Source organism: Mobula birostris, chromosome 12 (assembly GCF_030028105.1).
Source record: "Mobula birostris isolate sMobBir1 chromosome 12, sMobBir1.hap1, whole genome shotgun sequence".
NCBI classification, from domain to species: domain Eukaryota; kingdom Metazoa; phylum Chordata; class Chondrichthyes; order Myliobatiformes; family Myliobatidae; genus Mobula; species Mobula birostris.
Window position 1 is genome coordinate 80,209,343 of NC_092381.1, and position 12,356 is coordinate 80,221,698.

The 12,356-nt window shown below is 44.2% G+C and overlaps 1 long non-coding RNA gene across 1 annotated transcript in view; it reads left to right on the forward strand.

The window, feature by feature from the left end:
- LOC140206372 (uncharacterized) overlaps window positions 1-11,973 on the forward strand; it is a 56,868-nt gene extending 44,895 nt beyond the window's left edge. The window contains exon 3 of the long non-coding RNA XR_011888131.1: window positions 10,254-11,973. This is a non-coding gene — a long non-coding RNA (uncharacterized lncRNA). The remainder of the gene's footprint in view (window positions 1-10,253) is intronic.
- Window positions 11,974-12,356: the final 383 nt, after the last annotated feature.

Below are 12,356 nucleotides of genomic sequence, written 5' to 3' on the forward strand. Positions count from 1 at the left end.
CTCCAGGTCCCTAACGCGGTCCCTAAGGAGCTGCAGCTCGTTACTATTGGTTGATCTATTAAAAACACCCAGTAGAGTTATTGACCCCTTTCTGTTTCTAACTTCCACCGACAGAGACTCAGTAGACCATCCCTCCATGACTTCCTCCTTTTCTGCAGCCATGACACTATCTCTGATCAGCAGTGCCACACCCCTCACCTCTTTTGCCTCCTTCCCTGTCCTTTCTGAAACATCTAAAACCCGGCACTTGAAGTAATCATTCCTGTCCCTGAGCCATCCAAATCTCCGTAATGGCTACCACATCATAGCTCCAAGTACTGATCCACGCTCTAAGCTCATCCGCTTTGTTCTCCACACTCCTTGCGTTAAAATAGATGCATCTCAAACCTTCGGTCTGAGCACAGCCTTCTCTATCATCTGCCTATCCTCCCTCTCGCACTGTCTCCAAGCTTTCTCTATTTGTGAGCCAACAGCCCCTTCCTCCATCTTTTCAGTTTGGTTCCCATTCCCCAGCAATTCTAGTTTAAATTCTCCCCAATAGCCTTAGCAAACCTCCCTGCCAGGATATTGGTCCCCTTCGGATTCAAGAGCAACCCATCCTTTTTGTACAGGTCACACCTGCCCCAAAGAGGTCCCAATGATCCAGAAATCTGAATCCCTGTCCCCTGCTCCAATCCCTCAGCCATCCATTAATCCTGACCTCACTCTGTTCCTATACTCACTGTCACATGGTACATGCAGTAATCCTGAGATTACTACCTTTGAGGCCCGGCTTCTCATCTTCCTTCCTAACTCCCTGTAGTCTGCTTTCAGGACCTCCTCCCTTTTCCTACCTATGTCGTTGGTACCAATATGTATCATGAACTCTGGCTGTTCACCTTCCCACTTCAGAATATTGTGGACGCGATTAGAACATCCCGGACCCTGGCACCTGGGAGGCAAGCTACTATCCGTGTTTCTTTCCTGCGTCCACAGAATCGCTCGTCAGGCCCCTCTAACTATAGAGTACATTATTACTGCTGTCTTCTTCCTTTCCCTACCCTTCTGAGCCACAGGGCCAGACTGTTTGTGTGTGCTTCCTGTGAGCAGGGGGGTTTCCTCTGGGTCCTCCTATTTCCTTCCACAAAATTAAGACAGACCAGTTAGTCGTTAATTAGTCATTGTAAATTGTTCCATGCTCAGATTGGGTTTAAATTGGTGGGTTTCTGAGAGGTGTGGCTTGTTGGACTTGTTCTGTGTGGCAAATAAGTAAATAATTAGGCTGCGATGATATTACAAATAATTCCTTGATTGCATGCTATAGCAGATTAAAGCAGGAGAACAGGAGGTCTTGGACCTGTGTCTGGTGTTGACAAAAGTATCTCTAAGGAGGGCTCCACCATTGGGAGGGTGCTGGATATTGTGATGTTCACACAGACGCTGAGGTGGAACAGATTGCGGGATCAGATGGAAGTGTCCAAAAAATTGTCAGGTCAGATTGTAGTGGGATGGAATGAGGGGCGACAATGGATTGTGGAGTGGTTAGGCATGGGTCAATAAGGAGGAGATAGTAAGCAAAGGCAAGTCTATGCAAACCTTCACATGTCTCTGTTACTGGGGGAACCCTAACAATGTGTTTCCTTATAGCTGATGATAGGGAGCCCCATCTGTTGTCACAACAAAACGAATATATTGCTTTTCTGGATGATGACATCTGGTTTATTAATATGATGCACATAATCCTCTGTAATAGAGGATTTGTATAAGATTTGGTCACACATGACTAGGTAAAGAAACAAATGTGCAAGGTAACTAGCACTAATGAAAAGCACTGGCTCTAAGCTTTCACACTGCACTGCCAACACACGCAAATTTAGCTCTTCAGTCCAATCCCAATCCCCAGATAATCTAAATTCAAATGACACCTACTGTAATCACCACCTCTATACATTGGATGCCAGTTTCAAGTCTGTCTCTATTCTTTCTTGACAGAATAGGAAAGGTGGAAAGAAGCAGAGGTTAGTTATGGAGAATTGTTTTGGAGGCCTGTGAGTGACAGCGTGCTGTAGGGAACAATGCAGAATTGTCCATTTGTAATTTCTATTAATGATTTGGATGACAATGTTAGTTTGTGGGTGGCAGCAACATTGGTGGTATAGGACAGAGTAAAGAGGGTTATGTAAGTTTACTAGGGGATCTTGACCAATGTGCGAAGTGGGCCAGAGAATGGCAAATGGAATTTAACTTGGGTAAGTGTGAGGCAATGCCCTTTGGTAAGTATGGACTTACTCAGTACCTGGGAGCACCCTGGAAAACAGTGTTAAATAATGTGAGCCAGATTACTAGATGATGAAGAAGGCCTTTGGCGTGCTTGTCTTCATCTGTTAGGGTTCTGAGCACAAGATTTGGGATGTTATGTTATAGCTGGAATACTGTATACAGTTCTGGTTTCCTGGGTAGGACAGGGATGTCATTAAACTGAACAAGGTGCAGAAAGGATTCACAAGAATTGTACCAGGACTTGAGGGGTTGAACTATAAAGGGAAACTGGTTAGGTTGGGAGATTTACCCCCTAGAGCATAGGACGCTGAGAGAGACCTTATAGAGTTTTATAAAATTATGAAGGCCATAGATACGGTGGATGGTGAGGGGAGTCAAAACTGGGGGGCATTGCTATCAGGTGAGGTGGAACAGATTTAAAAGGGATCTAAGGGGCAACTTTTTCACACAAAGGCTTGTTGGTGAGGAGGTGATAGAGGTGAGCAATTATACTGTTTAATAGATAATAGGACATAGTACACAGATAGGAAAGGTTTAGAGAGACATGAGGCAAACATAGAGAAAGTGGACGAGCTGAAATAGACAACTTGGTTGGCATGGATGAGCTGGGCTGTTTCTATACTGTACAACTTTCTATGGCACTACGAATGATTGACATTTATACTCTGCTATGCATAGTCCCAGAATGTTGTAAAGCTCATTAAGGACAAGCAAGTCCTTCGGAATCACAGGCATTATTGTAATATGGGATATACAGCAGTCAATTTGCAGACAAGTGCCAAAAACTACAATAGACAAATAATCCTTCTTTATGATGTAGAGTGAAGGATTGAGTGATATTGGTCAAGATATCACTGAAAATTTGCTTGTTTTTCTTGGAAATAATGTCGTGGAGTCCACATGAGAGTGTGGGCAGACCCTCTGAATGATACTTGATCTAAAATACTCTTCAACTCTGCAGTGCTGTTAATTTCATGGTTATTCAGGAATGGAATCCAATCCCTGACATGTAATCCATTGGAGTAATGTGGATAAGATCCTCTATGTAACTTGATGTGGATAAATCACATGTAGCATGGGGGTACTTCACGTGCATAAACCACTCTTGAGGCACAGAATCAAATACAGATTGCTAAACTGTTTTATTTCCTGTGGCCACAGAATCTCCTATCTGTCCCTTTCACTATCAAGTCTCCTATCACTATACCTTCCTCCTCTGATTCCGGTATATTCTTTTTGATCCATATGATGTTTCATCTCATTTCTGGTAGCTTTATACCTAATTCCAACCGAGGTTAATACAAAGGAAACATTGAATGCAATTTCTTTAGTGTTCTGATGAACTTTCTCCTGAATGAGCCACAGCAGTGTTCAAAAGAGTGATATTCAATTCTTGAAGATTTCAGGAAACAGAGTAGAAATACAAACATGAGAAAATCTGCAGATACTGGAAATCCAAGGCTTCACGCACAAAATGCTGGAGGAACTCAGCAGATCAGGCAGCTTCTGTGGAAAGGAATACAGGGTCGATGTTTTGGGTAATAACTGTTCTTGAACCTGCAGGTGTGAGTCCTGAGGCTCCAGTACCACCTTCCTGATGCCAGCAGTAAGAAGAAAGCCTGACCTGGGTGGTGGGGTCCCTGATGATGGATGCTGTTTTCCTGTGACAACACACAATGTAGATGTACTCAGTAGTGGAGAGGGCTCTACTCATGATGGAGTGGGTTGCGTCCCTGAGTAATCTTTGATTTTGTTAGGGGAATCTTTCCAGTTTTAGAGAAACATCAAAAAGGGCAACTCACCCAAAATGCTGGTGGAATGCAGCAGGCCAGGCTAGGTTAGGATTTTATTTATTTAGCGAGATACAGCACAGAATAGGCCCTTTCATCCCTTTTGAGCCACGCTGTCCAGTAACCCTTGATTTAAACCTAGACTAATCACGGGACAATTTATAATAGCCTATTAATCTACTAACCAGGTCTTCGGACTGTGGGAGGAAACTGGAGTGCCCGGGGAAAATGCAGGCATTCCACAGGGAGGACTTAGAATCCCTATACAAATGATGGCTGAATTGAACTCTAACACTCCGAGCAGAAACAGCGTTGTGCTAACTACTACGCTACTGTGGCGAGTGTTGCAGAATAAATGGAGATTTGTTAGAGGTATACAAAATTATTAAGAGGAGATTAGATAGGGTAGGTGCAAGCAGGCTTTTACCACTGAGGTTGGGCTAGAACTAGAGGTCATAGGTTAAGGGTGAAAAGTGAAATATTTGAGGAGGATCTGAGGGGCATCTTCTTCACTCAGAGGGTGGTGTGAGTGTGTAATGAGCTGACAGTGAAAGCAGTGGGTGTAGGTTGATGGCAATGTTTAGAGAAGTTTGTATCAGCACATACGTGGGAGGAGTATGGAGGGCTGTGGTGCAGGTATGGATCAATAGGTCTAGGCAGAATAACAGCTTAGCATGAACTAGATGGGCCAAAGGACCTGTTTCTGTGCAGTAACCATCTACGATTGTATGACTCCAAAAATAGACAGGCTCAGTGATGCCATTGCTATGTGGGCCAGAACTCAGGATCACATGTTATAGAACAATTCAAGCCTGTATCACCATTGAAATGAGGGTGCACAATCAGAAACAGTTGTAAGCCTTGGTGGTTACTGATATGTAGGAGGCCATGGCTGAAATTCAATCATGATTGTGGTTTGAACTTGCTGAGGTCAACGTTCTGTTCGTAATATAAAAAAGTAAGAAATCAAAACGTGCGGTGATTTTCTCCAAGCTTCTGTTGAGCTTAATTATTGAATGTGTAAGGACTAAAGCCAGACCATGGGTAGTTTCAACTAGCAAACATGATCCTGAGCTCATGCAAGCTTGTCTTTTGATTCTGCATGCACACCAAGTGCTACTTCGTCAGATTCCAAAATTAGTGAGGGCTGATCTGAACCACTGTTGTCTATGAAGTTCGTGTGTCCAAGACATGTTCTCCGCATTGTTGGAGCTGTCATCTTTCCAAATAGATCTGAAAATAAGGCTATTGGTGCTCCACAAGGTATATGTAAAGGTGTTTGCAGCAATATTTCAATGAAGTGATCCCACATGTCCTAGCCATTTTTATAAAGATGTCTATAGGAGTTTGCAGAGAGAAATTGACTGCTGTATTCCCCACATTTAAACACTGACTAAGCTTCAAATATTTCTTATCATAATCATTGCCTATTGTCCCAATTAATTCCGGCTGTGATGATGGAAATAGTCATCCTGCAGCTCTACTGAGACAAAAGAAAGTTGTAACTGAATTTTTGCACAGTCACTGTGAACAAAGTATTACATGGGAAGTGCTGTTTCACGTTTATGAATGTTTAGATTGAGAGCAGATCTTGAATTGTATTGAATATTCTGACAACTTGAAATCAGATGCATTGCAAATGTGGGTTTTAGTTAAAGATGAAACATAATGAGAAAAATCATTATCCACACCAGCAATTTTTCCACAATGAGTTTCATAGCCATTATTACCTGGTTGCTTTGGGGCATTTATTAAGTACAAGCCTGTGTAACACATGACTGAGTTGCAGGATCCGGCTCCAACTGTGAAATCAAGAATGATGGGCAAGATGGAGGATAGAGAGGAAGTGGAGCAGCTGGTAGATTGGTGTGAGAAGAACAACTTGAATGTGGAAAAGACAAAGGAAATCATTGTGGACTTCAGGAAATTGCAGACAAACCACCCCCCTCTGGAATACATGGCTCCTCTGTAGAAAGAGTTAAGTGCACCAAGTTCCTGGGAGTTCACATCACGGATGACCTCACCTGGTCCCTTAATATCCCCTCCCTGAACAAGAAGGCACAGCAGCGCCTCCAATTCCTAAGAAGATGGAGGCTCAAGACTCCAATCCCCCAACTTAACTCTTTTTAACAGGAGCACCACTGAGAGTGTGCTGACAAGTTGCATCTCCATCTGATATGGGAGCAGCCGCGCATCAGACCAGGAGTCTCTACAAAGGACTGTGAGAACAGCCGGGAGGATCATAGGGGTCTTCCTATGATCCATCAGGGACATTTATCAGGAGCGCTGCATATGCAGGGCCCTTAGTATTATTAAGAATCCCACCCACCCACCCAGCACCCTCTTTGACTTTCTAGCATCAGGTGGGAGAATATGATGCATAGAAATAAGAGTGGTCAGGATGAGAAACAATTTCTTCTCCCAGGCTATTAGGCTTCTGAACTTTTGGCCGCACCGTATTCGAAGTGTTCCGTACCTTACAGTATTTAATATTAATGCACTTTAGATTGTTATTTATGTGTGATTCATCTGTAGATTTTACCCTTACCTACATAAATTATCATGTGTTATGTGTGTTATGTGCTTTACACCCTGGTATGAAGAATTGTCTAATTTCTCTATGCATTATATGGTTATGTACATTATATATAGTTAAGTGACAATAAACTTCACTTGACTCGATTAGCTGCTGGATTTCCTACTTTATAACAGTGGCTCCCTTTCAAATGTACGTCACTGGTTTTAAATTGGGACAACCAGACCTGAAGAAAGGTGCAGAATATCGTGCAAAATAAGGAAACAGACTTAAATGTATCCCTGCCAAATAGAATATCTGTAGAACATTATGGGACATTATTTATATCTACTAACCTGCCAAAACAAAAATTATTGCTTTTTTTAGTTCCCTGCTGCAGGAGTTAAATCTACAATGACTATGTAATTTTCTTATGCAAAACTGAATGGAAAATTGATTTGCATTTGCAAGGACATGAGAGATTCAGGACCCAGCCAATAACCACAATATGTGTACATTCTTCAAGACTTTAAAGGTATCTACGGTTCACATGCTGGAAAAAAACACATCATGCTGTGAGCCAAAAGTGAGGTAGTGTGCTTAAAATGGTTTATGAACAGTTGAACTGAGAAAAACAAGACCTTGGGGCCAAAGGAATTCCTCGTGATATACTTTTAACCCGTGACCTCTAGTTGTCATCACTTTCAAGACAGGAGGCCACATGAATACATGCATTTATTATTTATGATTTTACTGATATCAGCGTAATCTAACAAATTGATATTCTCATCTGAAACATACTGTAGGTGGCCTTGGATAGGTGCAAAGCCATTTATACTTCGTCTTTTCCATAAATTTGGATAGCTTTATCACTTCCCAAAACTAAGGGAATTATTTTATTTGTTTCCTTTCATTAAGAGGAATCTTCCTGTAGAGCCAGAAAGAGAAGGAGTTCTCCTCAACTTCCCAGAAGTCGCAGGATGAGTAGGAGAGCTCTGAACAAAGGAAAAGTTACAAAGTTAAGGAGGTAGTCATTTAAAACTTGATGCGTAGAAATTTCTTCTCACTGATGGAGACAAATCTCTGGAATTCTCCACCCTGAGTGGTCTTAAGGACAGACAGCTAGAGGTATTAAAAGAGGAAGTGAATGCATTTTTGAAAGATTGGGGAATTGGGGGCTATGCGAAACTAGGACAGAAGAGGAGATAAGGTTTGGGGAAGATCAATCAAGACTGTACTGAATGACAACCATCACTGATGACATCTCATCACACCTATGACTGCGCAATTAAATTGCTGCCTGCAACCCTGTCGACCCTAGGAAAACTCTACTCCCTGTTAGCTCCAGAAAAGCTGGCCAGGGAGAAGTACATCTGTGATGCCCTAGCACCTAGTTTCATCCGACTCTCCACATCCCCTGCTGATGATAGCTTCTTCGTGGCAAAGAAGGATGGTGGACTCCTACCATGTAGAGATTATCAAGGTCCCAATAAGGTCACAGAGAAGAACTGGAATGCACATCGTTCCACTGATGACCATGGCTTTTGAGTTGCTCTAAGGGCCAACCACCTTTACTGAACTGCACCTCCAAAATGCATACAACCTGGTTGGGGCTGTTCTTTCACAATGATCTCCGTCTGACCAGAAACCTACTCCCCGTACCTTTTTCTTCTTTTGGCAGCTCGTTCCTGTGGAGAGGAATTATGACATAGAGAATAGAGAGATGCTAGCAGTCAAATTAGCCCTGGTGGAGTGGAGACATTGGCTGGAGGGGGTCAAACATCCATTTTGTGGTCTAGAGTGACCACAAGAACCTGGCCGGTGTTCGGAGGCGAAGCAGTTAAATTTGCGCCAGGCTCGGTGGGGTCTCATTTTTAAACATTTTGATTTTATCATTACCTACTGGGCAGGTTCGAAGAACCAGAAGCCAGACGCCCTCTCCAGGCAGTCTGAACAGCCAGACCTAGTCGTTGTCCCAGAGCCTATCCTTCCGAGGTGCAGGCTGGTGGCACTGATCTGATGGGAGGTTGCGATCAGCATCAGGAGAGTGAACAGTAGGAGGCAGACCCAGGGAATGGCCTTTTCATCCCTAACTCCATCTGTTCATATGCGTTACAGTGAGGGCACACATCACATGTTGCAGGGCAGCTGGGGAGTCTACCTTGCACGTACTGGCTCTTGAGTCATAGCGTGTGCTCTCTACAGACCAATTCACAAGAAAAGAAACTGGGTACGATGTCTGGTTGAAGTGTGGTTTACACCACCTCCGGGAACTGCAGCTTCCTCCTCACATCGACCCTCATCTCCTATGATTTCGCAGTTTGCAGCAGATTGGATTTTGGCCTCTATCATTGCCAGCTGTCTCTTTTTACATTTCTCCTGCTTCAGTGTGTCTACAAGGGACAGCAGGCCCTTGTCATTGCACCGCCTATAGCCTCCTTGCATTAAAGCTATCTTGCATCCTGACAGTTTGTGTGCCAGTGAGCCCCAATCAATTCAGGCCAACTCCTCTCTCGTGCCTCCGTAATTCCCTTTACTCCACTATAACACAGATACATCTGACTTTAGCTTCTCCTTCTCAAATTTCAGGGTGAATTTGGTTCTCTTACCTTAACCTCTCTTATCAATTCTGGTTCATTGCACAACACCCAGTCCAGAATAGCTGATCCCCTAGAGGGCTCAACCACAAGCTGCTCTAAAATGCCATCTTGTAGGCATTCTAGAAATTCCCTCTCTTGGAATCCAGCACCAACCAGATTTTCCCAATCTACTTACAAAGATTTACAAGGATGTTGCCTGGATTGGAGGGCATGCTTTATGAGAATAGGTTGAGTGTACTTGGCCTTTTCTCCTTGGAGTGACAGAGGATGGGAAGTGACCTGATAGAGGTGTTTAAGATGATGAGAGGCATTGATCATGTGGATAGTCAGGCTTTTTCCCAGGGCTGAAATGGCTAACACGAAGGGGCAGGGTTTTTAAGGTGCTTGGAAGTAGGTACAGAGGGGCTGTCAGGGGTAAGTTTTTCACACAGAGAGTGGTGGGTGCCTGGTATAGGGTCTTTTAAGAGCCTCTTAGGTAGGTACATGGAGCTTAGAAAAATAGAACGCTATGCGCTAGGAAAATTCTTGGCAGCCTCTAAAGTAGGTTACATGGTCGGCACGACGTTGTGGCCTGAAGGGCCTGTAATGTGCTGTAGATTTCTATGTTCTATGTTTTACTTGCCTATTGAAATCCCCCATGACTACTGTAACATTGACCTTTTAGCATGCATTTTCTATCTCCCATCGTAATTTGTAGACCCTATCCTTACAAATGTTTGGGGATCAATATATAACTCCCGTCAGGGTCTTTTTACCCTTGCAGTTCCGTAGCACTATCCACAATGATTCAACACCTGCCAACCCTATATCACCTCTTTCTAATAATTTTATTTCATTTTTTACTAACAGAGTAATGCCATCCCCTCTGCCTTCCTGCCTGTTCTTGGATATGTATATCTTTGGACATTGAGCTCCCAGCCATAATCTTCTTTTAGCCCTGATTCAGCGATGCCTACAACATCATACTTAAATAATATGTAACTATGTGAAAAGTTCATATACCTTATTCCACATACAGCATGCATTCAAATATAACACCTTCAGTCCTGTAATCGCCCTTTTTGATTTTGTCCTCCTTTTATGTTGCAGCTTATTCTGTTGACTGTAAGTTGGGAGACGCTTGCCCTTGACCGTCCAGCTTGGCGCAGCAAGATCACCACAGGAGCCCGTGCAACTGAAGTCAGGCGCATCATCGAGGCGCAACGAAAGCGTGCTGTGCACAAGGCCCGAGCAGCATCCACTGCCACAACAGCACCCACCCACTTGTATCCCACGTGTGGGCGAGCCTTCAGGGCCCGGATTGGCCTCATCAGTCACCTCCAGACCCACAGCCACCAATCTCCCGTTTGACTTTGAAGCCATGGTCATCTTCGACTACGAAGGACGAACAACAAGTTTGCCCTATCATCAGCCTCTCCTTGCTAGAAGTCTCTCTACACATTGTCTCTGTTTGTAAACCCAATATCTCATCTTCAGCACTGTCACTCCAGTTCCTGTCCCACTGCGAAATTAATTTAAACCCACCCGAACAACTCTAGCCAACCTACCTACAAGGATATTGGACCCGCTTGGGTTCAGGTGTAACCGTCCCTTTAGTACCGATCATACTTTCCCCAGGAAAAATCCCAATGTTCCACACATCTGAACCCCTGCCCTCTGCACCAGTTCCTCAGCCACGTATTCACCTGCCAAATCATTCTGTTCTTACCCTCACTGGCAAGTGCCACAGCCAGCAATCCAGAGCTGACCACCCTGGAGATCCTGTCCCTTAGTTTTCTACCTAACTCCATAAAAGGACCTCCTCACCTTGTCTACCTATGTCATTGGTGCCAATATACACCAGGACTTCCGGCTGCTCACCCTCGTCCTTGAGAATGCCACGGATCTGATATGAGACATCCCTGATCCTGGCAGCGGGAAGCAACATACCATCTGGATGTCTCTATTGCGCCCCCAGAACCTCATCTCAGTTCCTCTGACTAAGGAATCTCCTATCAACACTGCAGTCCTCTTCACCTCTCTGCTCTTCTCAGCCACAGCATCACACTCAGTGCCAGAGACCCTGTTACTGTGGCTCCCTATTGGTAGGTTGTTCCCCCTCAATAGTATCTAAAATGTATACTTATTACTGTGGGGAATGGCCACAGGTGTACTCTGAATTGGCGTGCATTTCCGCATCTTCTCCTGAGTCATCCAGTTACCTGTCTCCTGCAACCTAGGGATGATTACTTCCCTGTAGCTCCTACCTATCACCTCCTCATTCTCCTGTCTGAGTCAAAGGTCATCGAGTTGAATCCCCAGCTCCTTAATATGCTCTCTCAGGAGCTGCAGCTCGCTGCACATGGCGCAGATGTTTTTATGTGGGAGACTGGAGGTCTCCCAGACTTCCCACATCTCACACTGCCCCTGGAGGCATTCCAATGAACCTACTTTGCCCTAACAGATGTGGAATGAACAAATAAGGATGGAGTGAGAGAGAGTAGCTTACAAGACAATGTGCCTCACCCAAACCTCATTGGCCAAAGCCACTCTAAACACCGGCACACCCCAAAGCAGTGGCCACTCCACTTGCACTTGAGTTATTCTTATTGGCCCTTTCTAATAAATCACTCTTGCTGATTGTTCGCTCCTCAACTCAGAAACTGTGGTGAAATTCAGCCTTTGAAATCTCGATCATCCTCCTGATTGAAAGGTAGTTCCTTTTACGCAGCCCTGGTGCGGATTGTCTAACACGGAGAAAACTGGCGCCAAGTTCTGCTTTTAAATCTTGAATGTGGATCTGACTGAAAGGTAGCTCTTCTTAGACATTCTGTAAAGATCAATAAACCAGTTGTTTGGAATCAAATGACCTTGCCTGGTGACTCAGGATTGGGTGTGTCTGCACTCTGAACATCCCTGCCCCGACACTCCCTATCTGCCACCTGTCCCAAGGCACCCCACCCTTGCCATTCCAACATCCTTCACTCCCACCAGAATTACAAACTGGTTCTCTGCTCCACGTTAACGCATACAGTACTGTGCAAAAGTCTTAGGCAGACTAGCCATATATTCAGTGTGTGCCTAAGCCTTTTGCACAGTACTGTAGCAGGCAGTCGTCCTGTAGTTCGCTGTGATCAGAGCTAACCATTAGGGATGGAGCATATTAACCCAGAATTAGCCAAATCTTTTTACTTGTACTGCCAATGGAAATGG